We start from the raw sequence: 14,693 nt of genomic DNA on the forward strand, positions 1-14,693 counted from the left end.
AACCCCTCGCGGCATACGGCGCGCGTTTTCCATCGGGCCAAATAGAATTTGCGGTCACCGTCGTCGTTCCTCCCTGCGGAACCTCTACAAATGCTCACCCTATCTCTTTTCCACCTTCTATTTCGTAGAAATTTCGTCTCTTATTCCTAGGAAGCCTCTTTCTGCGAATATTCTACCCTCCTTACGGTATTTCTTATTCCTTACAGGTGTTCTGTTTTCTTTGTGCAGATTTTATGACCCTCTTAAACTGTTTGTTACGTAGACTTTGGTTTTTGTTCGGGTTATTAGATTTTGGCACATGTAATGATGTATCTATACGCTTTCAGATTAAAGATAATAATACTGAAGAATTTCTCTTTAAAACACCGTTTTAAACAGAATATATAAAGAATGTAATATAAAAGAAGGTAATATAAAAAATTTAATATAAAGGATATCGTATAAAGAGATGAAGATTTGTTGTTAATTAACAATTCTTGTTATTAAGAAACATTTTATATAAAGAAACGAAGGAGCATCAATCGACAGTCAATTTTATATACAGAGAACGATTGCGGATAAGCAATATGTTTTTTCCTTAATATAATTTTGGTAATCGTTTGTTGCAATCAAAAATATGGAATATATATTATAATATATTAAGCTTATAGGTTTATAACTTGTCCCCAGTTACTCTAAATTCATATGATTTTTTATCTAAATTTTAAAGAAACAATATGTCTATATAATGTTTAAATTTAAATCTGAACCTGAGTACGTGAATGTAAATATGTATGATACTTTGTTTAAAACTCTCACTCCAAATTTGTAACAAACTATAATTTTTAAAATTTGCTTCATTGTCAAAATGATACAATCTTAAGCAATTTGGGGGATAGATCAACCGCTACAATTTCAATCAAAGATAATATAATATTTATATTTAAATGTGAGTCTGACTATTTGAACCTAAATTTGAGTAAAATTTTATTGAAACTCTTCTTATAACCAAGCTATAATGTACATTCAAAATACAATACTTTAGTATCAAAATTGATGCAATTTTGGACACATTAAAAAGAGAATCAACCACTATTGTTTCAATGAGAAATAATATAATATTTNATATTTAAATGTGAGTCTGACTATTTGAACCTAAATTTGAGTAAAATTTTATTGAAACTCTTCTTATAACCAAGCTATAATGTACATTCAAAATACAATACTTTAGTATCAAAATTGATGCAATTTTGGACACATTAAAAAGAGAATCAAGCACTATTGTTTCAATCAGAAATAAACTTGACCAATACAGGTTACCAATCAACGTATAGAACAAAATTCCAATCTCCTTTGAACAAAGAAAACAAAAAACGAAATGAAACGTGAAAGAGAGAAATGAAATTGGAGATAGCGGCCCAGCCTCCATTTGTTTGTCATGATCGGCGTTCAACGAACGACGTCGAATCAGTGAGTTAGCATAAATTGCGGGCACGCGCAAATCCAGAGTTTATCCGCGGCAGAGTTTCTCCCCGATGAGCGATTCGCATGTAAACGACATCCGGTATACTGCCCTTTGGCGACCGCTCGTAAAACCGAGGACCACCTGCTGCCTCCTCTTTCTTCCATCCGAATACTGCGACAATCTCTGCACACAACCCGTACACACTGAACTTCTATCTAAGTATATACGAAATCCAGGATCATTGCCTAGAATTCACCGGTACGTGGACAGGATTTTCCAGAAATAGACGAGATTTTCGCAGGATGCTGCTCTTAGAATTTCTATGAGTGAAATAGAAGTTGCCGGAATTTCGGCCAGAAAATGATGCTGGGATATGGGCTGCAGACTTGAAGGTTGAATTTCATTATGGTAGCAATATGCTGGTTAATTTATGATACACAATCATCGTCATATCGTACGGTGAAAAACACCTGGAAAGTGATACTCGTATTAAGAAAAATATTCAAATTTATATTTTCATGTATTCACATCCAAATGTAACTTTTTAGTTTCAGATATACAATGAAGTTTCCAGTTTGAAATTCAAATCCGAAAATGTCAATTTACATTTAAAATCTTCTATTTAAATTTAAGTTCAAGCCTGCACATGCTACATCAAATTCAATTGACATCAACGAAGCTTAGATCCAGATATACACGTTCAACTTAAAGTTTAAGTTTCCAAATTCCAATCCAAACTGCACTTCACCTTATTATCAAACTCACAAGATATATCAAGAAGCAATAAATCAAATATATAGAATAAATTTTCTTTAATAAAAAATATAGAATAAAATAATCAAAATAAAGTAAAGAACATATAATGCATACATATAATATATATATATATATATAATAAATAATAATAATATAATATGATATATATAATAAATGTAATATATAACAGATAATATGAAGTGTATATATATATATATGTCGGGTTATCATTAGAGTTAGTAAGTTGTGATGTACTAGAGATGATATTTACTGATACAAATGTGATTATCACAGAGTGTGGTAAGTAATAACAACGATTGGATAATCGAGATGTCGATGACTATGAATTTAGGTTCGACAACGAATCCACGGCCAACGGGATGACGAATGCGATGTGATACACGATCCGGGTGTGACTCAACGTACAAGTAGAACTTATCTGAATGAACTGAATCGCAGTCCAAGAGGAACTGCCCTTATATACTCCTCTCCGTACCTCTCGGGCCAATCTTTGTTTTTAAGGAGAGCTATATAATTATTCCGCACCTCCCGTGACCGTGGCTACGTTCAGTGACCCGTTATGTCACTTCGAGCCCAAGCCCACTGTCATAAACCTCGGGCCTCCATACTCGGATTAGAACATTACAACTATTTCTCAGTTTTATTATTTGAGTGTAGCTATAATAAAAATCTGGACTAGAGTATTGGGGTCCTTCCTAAACATTCCAAAAGAAAGGCCCCGATGTCCTTTCATCTCCGATATATCTGAATGTATATATTCAATCTGAAGTTCAAGTTTCCAAATTCTAATTTAAATTCCACCTCATGCTGCCATCCATTCCACGAGCCACGCCCACAGGACCACTTCTCATTGTCAGTCTCCCTAATAAACAAATTTCCACATCTTGGACAGCGCCCTGGTCTTTGCTCTAGACAAACGTCCTTAAATTCCCCTAGGAATCTGAAGAACATTCACTATCCATCATACAGCCATTTTCCACGTAAGAAAAATCATCAATTCTGTCATCTCAATCGACAAGCGTCCCGATCTCGTTATGAACATCTACCCACTTTTTTTATGGAAGATGAACTTTTTTATGGGGCTTTTGAATTTCAAAAGCTTCACATAACCAAGGAATCGCCCCGACGTCGCGACGCCTCTTCAGGAGTCAGGGGTTGATACGTTAGACGCGAGCTCATCAAGAAAACGAGTACCCATCGTGAATACTGATGTGCCACGATCGCGGGGGTAGCTTCTACCCGCCCCCATAATTCCCAGTCTGTCCACTGGTAGCTAGGTTGAGTGAAGTCGGCTACGATTCTTCCTATTTTCCACGGAAGATGAGTTCGTTTCCCTCGTACGATCACTCGTATTGTATTCCAATATTCAAACCGCCTTTGCGATCGTTATCTGAAAATGGAAGACACGAATAATGTTGGAAAGTGGGGAGACAGGTTTTCTTCGGGGAGTTTGCATGATCCGACAGGGATTATCGGAATATAAGATAGGGAATATGAAATGGGGGTATATTTTTGTGTGTGGAATTTGATTGGAATGATTGATTTTGTTCTAGATATTTTGTTGTTGAGTATTTGTAACGCAAAAATTTGAATTTGAATTTGGGGTTCCTAGTATCATGTAGTAGAATTTTGTGATGTGATTGTAAAATAATAAAATTGGAATTGCGTTGAAGTGGAGATTCAAGTAGCTATATTTTATAAGATTTTATTTTAATTTTATTTTTTATTTATTTAGTTACCAGTTATATTAGTTTATTAGTTATTTTGTTTTATTACTACATATATTACTGTATTATTTAAATACGAGTAATATTTTAATATTGTATTCTTTTACTATATAATATGGGTAGCAAACATAAGACACATATAATAGAATACTTACAAATAAGAGGAACCTACACAAAAAGCTTTAATTTAATGTGTATTCTTTATTCTGCTCTTTAGAGAAGTGAAAATGTTACTAGCTGAAATACTAAAAAGTTACTAACTAAAATAACATCTTTAAAGTACTATATACAATTATAACCTTCTACGACATGTAAGAATTAAATGAAAAATATTTCACAAACATTAAATTACACAATGTAAAAATATATAAAGAATGATTACATATTTAAATAAATTGTATGGAAGTGTTCAAATGAGAGCGGTAGACGCATTCATGTAACAGGTATAAAGGCTAAAAACCGACAATATATTATGGTGGAGGAAGGTGGACCGGAAAGAGGCAGCGTGGTCGCGCGGCAGCCGCCACGTGCTTTGAGTCGAGTAGTGGCGAACAGCACCGAACATAGCCGAGCGCCAGATTTCATGCCAGAACCCAGTGTCGGAATGCTTTGGTTTCAGTCGTAGGCGCGTGCCACGTACCGCCGTGTCACCAAGTGTGGGTGTTTGTTCGTTTTCCTCGTTTTGACATATCTCTTCGTGCCGCTACTCGCGTGTTACACTATTTAACAAATCGTCGACAAATATCGATATTATTTACTATCAACTGTATATTCATCGATTTATCCAATTAATTTGTATAATTTAAGTTTGGCGCAAATACAAACTTTTTCGTAATCTATAAGCCGACATGAGTTTATGACATTATCATTGGTGAAATAGTGATTAAGTGGTTAAAATAATATCGAACTAGCGACTCGAAAATTTATCGAATGACGAATTTCAAAGATCGAGTGACGTGCAGTGTCACGTAAAGCGAAATGAAGAATCGTTTAAGAATGTACCGGTGGCAACAACAACGACACATCAGATAAGAGGTAAGCTGAAAAAGAAAACTGGTAAAGTAGTGTTTCGCAAACTGGCCATGGTTTAAGACTTGTTTGGCCAGTTATCCGAAGCGGTATATTTTTAGGAACTTTTTTAGGAACTGCTTAAGAATTTTTTTATGAAGTTCCTTCCAGTGCATATTGAGATATGGATAGATGAGATATTTCTTTATTTTACATACACAACACTAGGGTTTTCTACTACAAAATTTTACAAGTCAGTTTTACCAATTACCAATGACGTCCTATTATATTAGAGTAATAATTTCGGTTACAAATCAAAAGCAGTCATACAACTAAGATTATAAAGTTACAAAATTTTATAACGTACAATCCTCAATTTATTATTTGTCAATTATTACCTATTATTATTACGTACTAAATTATTGTTTTAGAGGAGAACTCAAAGGTTTATTCCTAGAAATATGCTTTAAGAATTTGTGGAGAAAGCGACGGTTAGTTAATAAAATAAAATCCAGTTCACTTAAGGCGACATAGTTGTATAATATTACTTTTTCTGAGGAGTCATTTTTGTGTATCACTTCGAGATCTCACTCTGTTCGTCGAAAGGAATACTCTGTGATTCTCATTTGATTTATTGCGACGACGGCCGACTTCGCTGTGACAAGAAACGCGGAACGGAAATTGAAACGGAACGATGACAGAGAGAACGACAGTCTTTGAAGATGCGCCAATTAGCGGGCAAGTTTTCGAGTTTGTCCGCACGAAATGTCAAGGACCGTTACTTAGTGGTGCAGCTCTTTTCAACGCATTTCGCGTTGCGATTTTTAATTAGCTCCCGGTCGACACTAGAGATTAAAGTACCGCGGCATGCATATTCACTGTTGCGGTTAAGTCGTTGGTGTTTCGTCCGTTGGAAAATACGGTGATTCGCGCGGCACGGTGTTTTGAGGTTATGAGTGAAAGAAATAATTTTTCTCATGCGGAACGGGTGAAAAGTTCAAAGTTAAAAAACTAAATTACGAAGGATTAAAGGAGAAAATTCTGTTAAGTAACAGTATTTCATTTCTTTATGGTCATATGTATTCAGCATGCATGTATAATTATTAATATAACTGAAATATATTTGATTTTGGGATGGTGAAAATATTTTATTAAATTCAATAATTTTGTACAATGATTTGCAACTACATTCTTGAACTGTACCTAACTAGTACACTACTGAGACTGTTTACATTTTTCTAAAAGTTGATTCTTTATTTTACTTGTCTTTGCTCATAAATTTGTAATAGATACTACTATGTTACGTTTAATTCTTTTATATCATTTTATTTTCAAACTTATCTTTCAGCTAGAATTAATTGTTATATTACCGAGACTATTCACATTTTTCTTGAAACCAATCCATTGTTACTCATTTCTATTTAACCATAAATTCATAATATATATTCATAGTAATCTCTAATAACTATGTTATTATCATAATTTCTGTAAACTTTGCTTTAAAACACATATATGTTAAGATATATAATAGTTCCTGATTTTAGGGTATCTTTGCTTGTCTTAATCCTGATGAAACTATCCTGGAAGGTTCGAAAAATGTTCCAACGGTTGAACCACGTCGGTTGAAGACAAATTCCGGGCGAGCTTTACGAAAAGAGGGATCCTTATCAGGGACCTGATCACGACGAACCTCATTCAAGTTGCCGTGAGCAAGCAATACGAATCTCCTTAGATCTCTTGCGCTTCAGCCTATCTCTCCCGGCGTTTACCCGAAAGGGATTACTTTCCCATTAGGATCTTGTCTTTCGAGGACAAATAGTCGAAACTCGAGCCGGCGCTACTGTCCAAGCCGCCACGGTGATTTTTCCCCAAGGTGGATCCTCTTATCAGGAACCTGGCAGAGGCCCTCTTCTTCTCTTCGATTTTTACCTCTACCAGCAGGGTTACCTAATACTTCAAAGTGCCCTTACTTCTCTGCCATTATTACTTTAGAAGCCCATTCTTATCTTCCTTTTTATTTGTTTTTATAACAAAGAATAAATTAAAAGTAAGTTAGAAATTCAATAGAGAATAAATTAAAAATTGGAAATACAATTAGAGATACTTAGGAGGCCAAAAGATGTATACACACTTCAACAAAAGAAATACCATCATGCAATCCAACCTCTGTTAACCCTTTGCACTCGAGGACTTTTTCGGTCGAGCGTAGCTGCTACTCCGGATGATTTAGCGTACACGTGACGCGTGTCTTACAGCTAGCGCAAAATTAATTTTGTAATATTAATTTCTTTATTTCTTTTGTATAATAATTTATAGAGCATTCACTAAGATGCATTCTTGAATATAATTGATCTCATTTTTCAACAGTTCAAAATGAAGTTTATCTTCATTTGAGTTAATTTCACTTTCGAAAACCATTTTTTTAGGGTTTCTAAGCTATAATACTTTTGCCATGACCGTCGAATCCGAACTAACGTTGGAGACGTTGTCAGAATCATAGTTTCGGAGGGACACGGGATTAAATACTTTATCTCTATTTTAAAGTCTAACACTTTCTAACAAAGAACATAAAGAGCTTGCATTGAGAGTCGCCTCTCAAATGCAAAGGGTTAAAGTGTGTATGTATTTTCTTGGGTCCTTCATAAATTAAAAATTAGGAATTTGATTAGAAGTGAAATAAAAGCTATGTTCAGTGTTGGAAATAAATCATAAATAAAATGACAGTTCAATGATAAAGAAATGACAAAGTTAAATGGGTTATTTTCTCTTCAATTTATCCAAATAATTTTCTTCTTTTTTATCAACTTGTATTTTTCATTCAAAAAGTACCCATAACAGACGTCATTTCTCCGTTTCGTACTACATCTTCGATGTGAAATTACATCTCTCCTCTCTTTTCTTTCACACCATATACTCCCCACTCCCTACGGCTACAACGTCGGAAATAATAGGCGTCTCATCAGTCGGAAATGAATGCTTTAGATTACCGCGATAAGCTAGTAAGCGTGAAGCGTGCCTTTAGTTGCAATGCCAACCTCTGGCGCTAGGGCCCTCTGTGCGGTTGACGACTTCGTAACCTGAAGATTCGTCAATGTCAGACCCCATTAGCAGCAGCCCTTCGTCTACTGTCGACTCGCTAATTCCTTCGTACGGTAAATGCGGTGTAAACGTATATATACGCGATACGTATGTCCTTATGATTATACACAGAACACTCAAAATATTGGTTTAATGGGTTTAACCTAAAATTGTAGTTCAAATTCCATAAATTCAACTATGAATATTTTTTCTCTACATAAATTATAGACTTATTTATTCAGTAATATATAGTCTTGTAAGTTGGAAGCAAACCCAGAATTGAATTTGGATTCTGATGTAAATATCTGCAATCTATCTTTGTTATATTTCATCTATAATCTATGCTACAAATGTGACTCATTATTATAAATCACGAAATTAAGGACTAGAGAGCAAGGATTGATGATCATATTACTGAATAAAATTTGAAAAATGTATTTTTTTCTAGAATATTTCAAAGCAGGCAACGAATGTCTACACATGACAGCGCACTGTAAGATAGAATGAAATGAAACAAAACCATAATGAAATATACAATTGCTACAAAAAGTATTTGTACATACCCTTATTTTTGAATGAAGCATTCTTTTGTCAGGTTCCATATCTCATTCCATTTCCGTTCAGTTCATTCAGTCATTACATTTCTGTAGTCACGTAAAAGTATATAGTACTAAGTGATATGAAACTTATTATATTTGGACTTGATTAATTAGTATATAAATACTGTAATAAATACAACGATCTATACATATTTTTTATAGCCACTGCAGATCATCATATAACAACAGTGCCATCTATCAGCTTTCCGCCACATTTTCATGAAATTATACCCTAGCTTAACATCAAAACATCAGTAATGGACAACAAGCCACCGACGAATAAGAATTTATGTAAATACGGTCGATGTTTTTGGTTAATGCGTAGAGTGGGAAATAACAGCGTGGAGGTTGGCGTCCATCGCTCGTCGCTCGCTCGCGAGATAAAGGTTAATTTAACACCGCGTCGTGCTAATGCTGCAATGTACAACGATGCTAACGTTAAACACGCATCGTAAGTCCGTTTCCACGTGAAATCGTAAAGTCAGTGGGGGAAGCACCGTCTACGTTGCATTTTCGACCGTTTTTCAACAGTGTTTACAATGTATTACGAAGATAAGAGCCTCCTCGATTAAACCTGAATTCTGAGGTATCACGCTTCGACGATTCCCGCGCTACTCGAAGATTTACGCGGTACGGGGAATATCCGGCTTGCTTATCGCGTTAAGTAAATCGTTTTGTGGTTACCTTTCGATTTACGTTTACGTTTGCGTACTGCGGAACACCGTTAATACGCTTGGCGAATCGAAAAACTGGAATTAACGCGGAATCTTAATCATCTTAATGGAATATAGTAATTATCCCTTTTTGTAGAGTAACTTAAATGTGAAGTGAAACTTAATATCATTTAAAGGTTATGGTAACTAAATAAATCAATAGAAAAAATATTTGATGCATATTTGGCACGTTTTGGCCTGAATATTAATCGTGCATTCTGATTGGTTGATATTTCTCTTAATGATTAATGATTAGTTCAAAAGATTCTAATTATTATGGAGACTTGTAATGATGGTATGTATTTATGATTAACATATGTATGATCCTATTATTGTTGTTACATAAATTACATAAAATTTAAGAAGGTTAAATGGTGTCCACGTCATTAGGAATAATGAGAGGATACTTTCAAGAATTAATGTACATAAAAATCAGTGTATACGCATAAAATTTAGAACAGTTGGTAAAAACATTCGCTGGCGAAGTAGCTTTATACCTGTTCTCAACGCAATGCGATTTATAGCTCGCTATGACACGCGTTGATTTATCATAAATGTGAACCGTTTCTTGCCCATTCGCTTTGTCATACGCTTTTAATTGCTGCTTTTAATGATCGTCATGGTTGTACCTTAAAACCGGCGTTCTGGTAATAAACCTTTTTCTGTATCCGGTGCAATGTTCGGTCGAGATCTAGAATCGAGATCTAGAAACTTCTTGAGGTTATAAAGTTATGTTAATAAATCTGGTTCTTTTCCTCTTCTTTTAATCGTATTTACAACTTCCATTTCTGTATTATTATGAATTGATTCTATGTTGGGATGATGGTTACAAAAGTTCCTTTGAAAATACTGATCCAACTTTTGATGACTTTTGAATTCGACACATTCCCTACTTAAGCGATCTGATCGTGTGTTATAAATTTTGTTGAACTATTTTCACTGCTAATTTTCAGTATTTGCAACTCCAGACTATGACCGTCTACAACCTTCAGTAACCTTTGTCTCACCTTTCAGAACCTAGCAAATGTTATCTCCCTAAAGATAAACTAGTACGATAAGCATAACAGGATACTAAATATTACAACCTAACCTTACCAACACTAAGCTATAAATATCGTAGAAATCTAAACCTTTAAGGTTAGAAACTTCACATCGATCGTTACCAAATATTTCAAGTTCTCACACTATCACTAAACACTAATTTATTCCTTTAAAAGTACCACATAAATCTCACAAATTTACATTTTCCTCGAATTTCGATAGACGAGCACCGAACAGCACTTACGCCTAACAAATGGGAAAAGTTTTTTCGATTCCATTGTGAAAGAGAAAGCGATAAGGCCGAGGAAAAAAGAACGTGAAATTAACAACGGACTCGTTATTTGAAAGGAAAAGGTGCAAGGGACACGTCTGAAGCCCTCGAGACCAGATTAGACACGGCTCAGTGGAAATGAAGAAGGAAAAGAAATATATGGCGTCAAATATTTAACTTAGTGTGTTGTACCATCGAAATTGGGATAAAGAGAGGGGAGGTTGAATTGTGGAGGGTGTTAAGATTTGCAGGAAAAGAGATTCGTTGAAGATCGTTTACGATCGACAAATACAAGGGATCCAATTACTAATGACCAAGTGCTTAAACAAAGATGGCTTTCTGAAGCATTGACTATATGTATGTATACAATGACTCATACTATTTCCTGTCTTCAGTATTGCTTGCATAGGATTAGAAACATATGGTTATGTCGATATCTAATTTGTTGAGTAGATCAGCTCTCTAAATATTAAAGAAGAATAGAAACCACTTGATCCATATTTGACAGATATTGGTTCAAATATCAAATTCGAGCGATCTGATTGGTCGATGCTTCCTCATTGGTGACTAATTTAAAGAATTCTAATTCTTATGAAGTATATTTAAAATCTTTACTATGTTGGAATTTATTTGCAATTAATACATACGATGTTGAGGTTGGTGAAATTGCTCTTTATTGATTTGGGACAAGCATTTAAAAATCAACGAAGAACTTCATGGTGCGCCGATGTCACATTTTTTTTCATCTTCATTTGATGAAAACTTTTTCTCACAGGGTGAACAAATGAAAATCTTGGTCGGACGGACTAGGACGGATAAGCGAATACTGCTTGTTTCTTTTTTTTTTTTTTTTTAAATTTGCATTTGGTAGTGCTTCACCGTCCTACGGTCTTGTCAAACCAAAATTTCTTTTTCCAAAAGACAAAACTCCCTAAGGGCAAGGCAAGTAACATGTATGCGCATGACACATACGTAGTAAGTTTCGAGTATCGACCTTCGATGCAACGACAACCCTTCCTTACGGTGCATCAATTCGCCTCGATGTTCTCCACCCAAGCACGAACGACGTTTCATGAACCGTGAGTTACGACGATAAGAGAAAGTTCCGCGCGAGGCGCGACGCTTGAAAATATGGCGGGACCGCGTTTATATGCTGCACAAGGAGATTCCACGCGAGAAAGGGGTCTGCCATGCCGGCGAGTCTGAAACCTTTTAAAAATATCCAACGGCCGAAACGAATGGCACAGCACGGCCAGACGACCGAAATAGAAAGTCGGACTGGGCGATCTCGCCATCTGGCTAGCTCTTTTTTAAGTTAGTACTTGAAGTCTGTGTCTGGTGTTCTCTCTCTCTCTCTCTCTCTCTCTCTCTATATATATATATATATATATATATATATATATGTATATATTTTATTTTATTTATTAAAAACAATATGAAATATATATACAAGGTGTCACATAATATTTGAGGGATATTAACATTAATTTATAAAATCGATTTCAGACATCAAAACAATGAGAAAACTTGAGAAATATGAATTATAAGTGAGATAGAGAGAAATGTGCGTCAGCTAATTAATACTCATTTCTGGTGTAAAATACTATTGTTTATGACATGAAAAATAATCCTTAAATAAAATTTCTATTGTTTTAATGTCTGGGATCGATCTTATATAAAAATATTCACCACATATTTTGCGAAACTCTGCGAAATATTCAAATTATTTGCAACAGCGTAACTAAATGGTAAAGTTATATAGTCGAATATAGATAATAAATACAATTATATAATTTGTAACAAATCACATAATCTTATAAAGACTTAAATAAACGTTAGGAGATTATTCAAATTATTGAAAGAATATTATTATTATATATTTTTTCGCGACTTAAGAAAAGAATGATCCTAGATAAAAGTGACAATCTCACAATAAATCCATGCTACTTGTACGAAAATGTGCCTTCTTCCCTACGTCAGAGGAATGTGCCACGAGGCATAAAGAAAAACGAGCAGGGCGTGTATTCGAAGGATTTCGATTCCCCGCCAGATTTCGTTGTCACTGGCCAAGCTTCTCTTGATTTCTCGATTTCCCTCCACGACACCTTCGCGCACCAGGGTAAATATTTGATGTGATTTTTCTTCTTTCTAACCCATCCCCTCTCCAATCTTGACGCGTTCATCCACAACCATCAGATTCGTACCCTTGTTACTTAGTTCCTTCCTTTTCTCCTGTCTTTCTCTTATTTTTCCCTACGAGTTGGCACGTTTTCAATGATAATCCCTTACTACCCTCCTTTGTTAAACTTTTAGAACCATTGTTCTCCGTCCCTGCATTTCTTTCTTTTTTTTTTTAGGATTCAGAGGGAATTCTTTTTGATCGTTAATAATTTATCTTTTTAAGTATGATTTCATACTTTTAAGTAAGTTTCACTACATTCAACAAATGCAAGCTTATGGTTTTATGAGCATAACTAAGGAAGTGAATATAAAACCCAGGCTGAGGAGGAAAACAATCCGCTAATTGTTTAGAGCAGTATATTCATATATTTTGGTTATTCACAATCATTAGTGTTGGCTGAAGTCTAAAACCTATACCAAATTTATGCAAATGAAAAGTATGTGAAAAATTATATGTATAGTCAAGGACAAGTATACGTTTTTAGAGAAATGCTGAAATTTCCAAAAATCTATAAAATTTATATTTGAAATTCCCAAAATTCGTAAAATTTCCATCTGAAATTACCAAAGTAAACCTCCTTGAAATTCTCACAATTTATAATATTTTCCTTTCAAATTGCCAAAGTTCGTAGAATTTTCATCTGTAATTACCGAAGCCTATAACATTGCCATTTAAAACTCTCAAAGTCTTTCAAACTTCCCCTAAAATTCCTCAAATTTTTAATATTTCCAATCTAGAAAACTACAAATTCTTCATTCCAGCGAAAATTCACTGCCTCCCATTTACTCGTTTCCTCTCTTGTACATTTTCTCGCACATCCATCTATTCAGACACGCATTCCGCCCCTTTTTGTCATTGCCTTTTTTGCGAAGACTTGGATAGTTTCAAATCACGATGGGGGGCGTGCTTGCGTCGCAGGCGGCGCACTCAATGAAAATACCGCCTTAACCGTTTCAAGGGTTGTAAAAGTGTGTGGGGGTGTCGCGTGCGCACATGGTACACGCATCATCGCGGTAGGAAAGGGTTTCTTCTGTATGTTTATCTACCCTCCTGCCTACTATACAACTGCACGATAAGAGCTACGATTCTCGCTTCAACCGCACAGATAACATAACTAAAAGAAAAAGAGAAGAGAAGAAAAGACAAAGAGCTTTATGATCTCCGTGGAATTCTTGTTGATGGAAGAAAAAGAATAGAGGGTGGTTCTACCTGTTTCTCTTGTAATCCTAGAATCTTTCTTGAATTAGTCAGTCAGCTTTTAGCATAAAATTGTTGATTAGACTTTTGTAGTCTTCAGAATGATTTGCATGATGCGGAGCTATTTGAATAGATATGTACGTAAGGCAAAGGGGTTTTACCAAAGTGTTTTATGTACTTTGTGTGTTTATAAACGTGTATAGGGTGTAAAAAGTAGCAGGAGTAATAAAATGAAAAAAGAGAATCTCGTTTAAGAAATTCCAGATACCCTTAATCTTAATTTGAATCTTAATGGAATTTTGATTGATATGACTGTTATAATTGCTATATAATTCCTTGTACCATTTTCGTGCACAGTCGAATATTATTTCACGAATTTTAGTCGACTTTTTCAATTTCCCTTTTTTTATCATTATAAGAATTGATCGTTTAAGTTAGTCGTCTACATCTTTTGGATTACTTCTCGTCCCATCTTCTATCGTTAAAACATTTCTTAAGTTTGATAAAAATATTTTTGAAAGAAGCTTCATTTGTTAATTGAAACTTAACTGTTTATCATTATTTTAAATAGTTCGAGAATTTTGCTTGACATGTGTGATTTCTCATTTTAATTGTATAGCAAAGTCTTTTTTTTAATATTTGGATCTTCAGGATTC

The 14,693-nt window shown here is 34.8% G+C and overlaps 1 protein-coding gene and 1 long non-coding RNA gene across 3 annotated transcripts in view; both read left to right on the plus strand.

The window, feature by feature from the left end:
• LOC122569356 (protein espinas-like) overlaps positions 1-14,693 on the plus strand; it is a 113,811-nt gene that overhangs the window by 47,760 nt on the left and 51,358 nt on the right. The window lies entirely within an intron of this gene.
• LOC122569371 lies at positions 9,870-11,944 on the plus strand. Its single transcript, XR_006317435.1, has 3 exons — positions 9,870-11,015; positions 11,112-11,314; positions 11,434-11,944. It is a non-coding gene; the product is annotated as an uncharacterized LOC122569371 (long non-coding RNA).

The sequence above is a fragment of the Bombus pyrosoma genome, linkage group LG7 (genome assembly GCF_014825855.1).
Source record: "Bombus pyrosoma isolate SC7728 linkage group LG7, ASM1482585v1, whole genome shotgun sequence".
In the NCBI taxonomy this organism is placed as follows: Eukaryota; Metazoa; Arthropoda; class Insecta; order Hymenoptera; family Apidae; genus Bombus; species Bombus pyrosoma.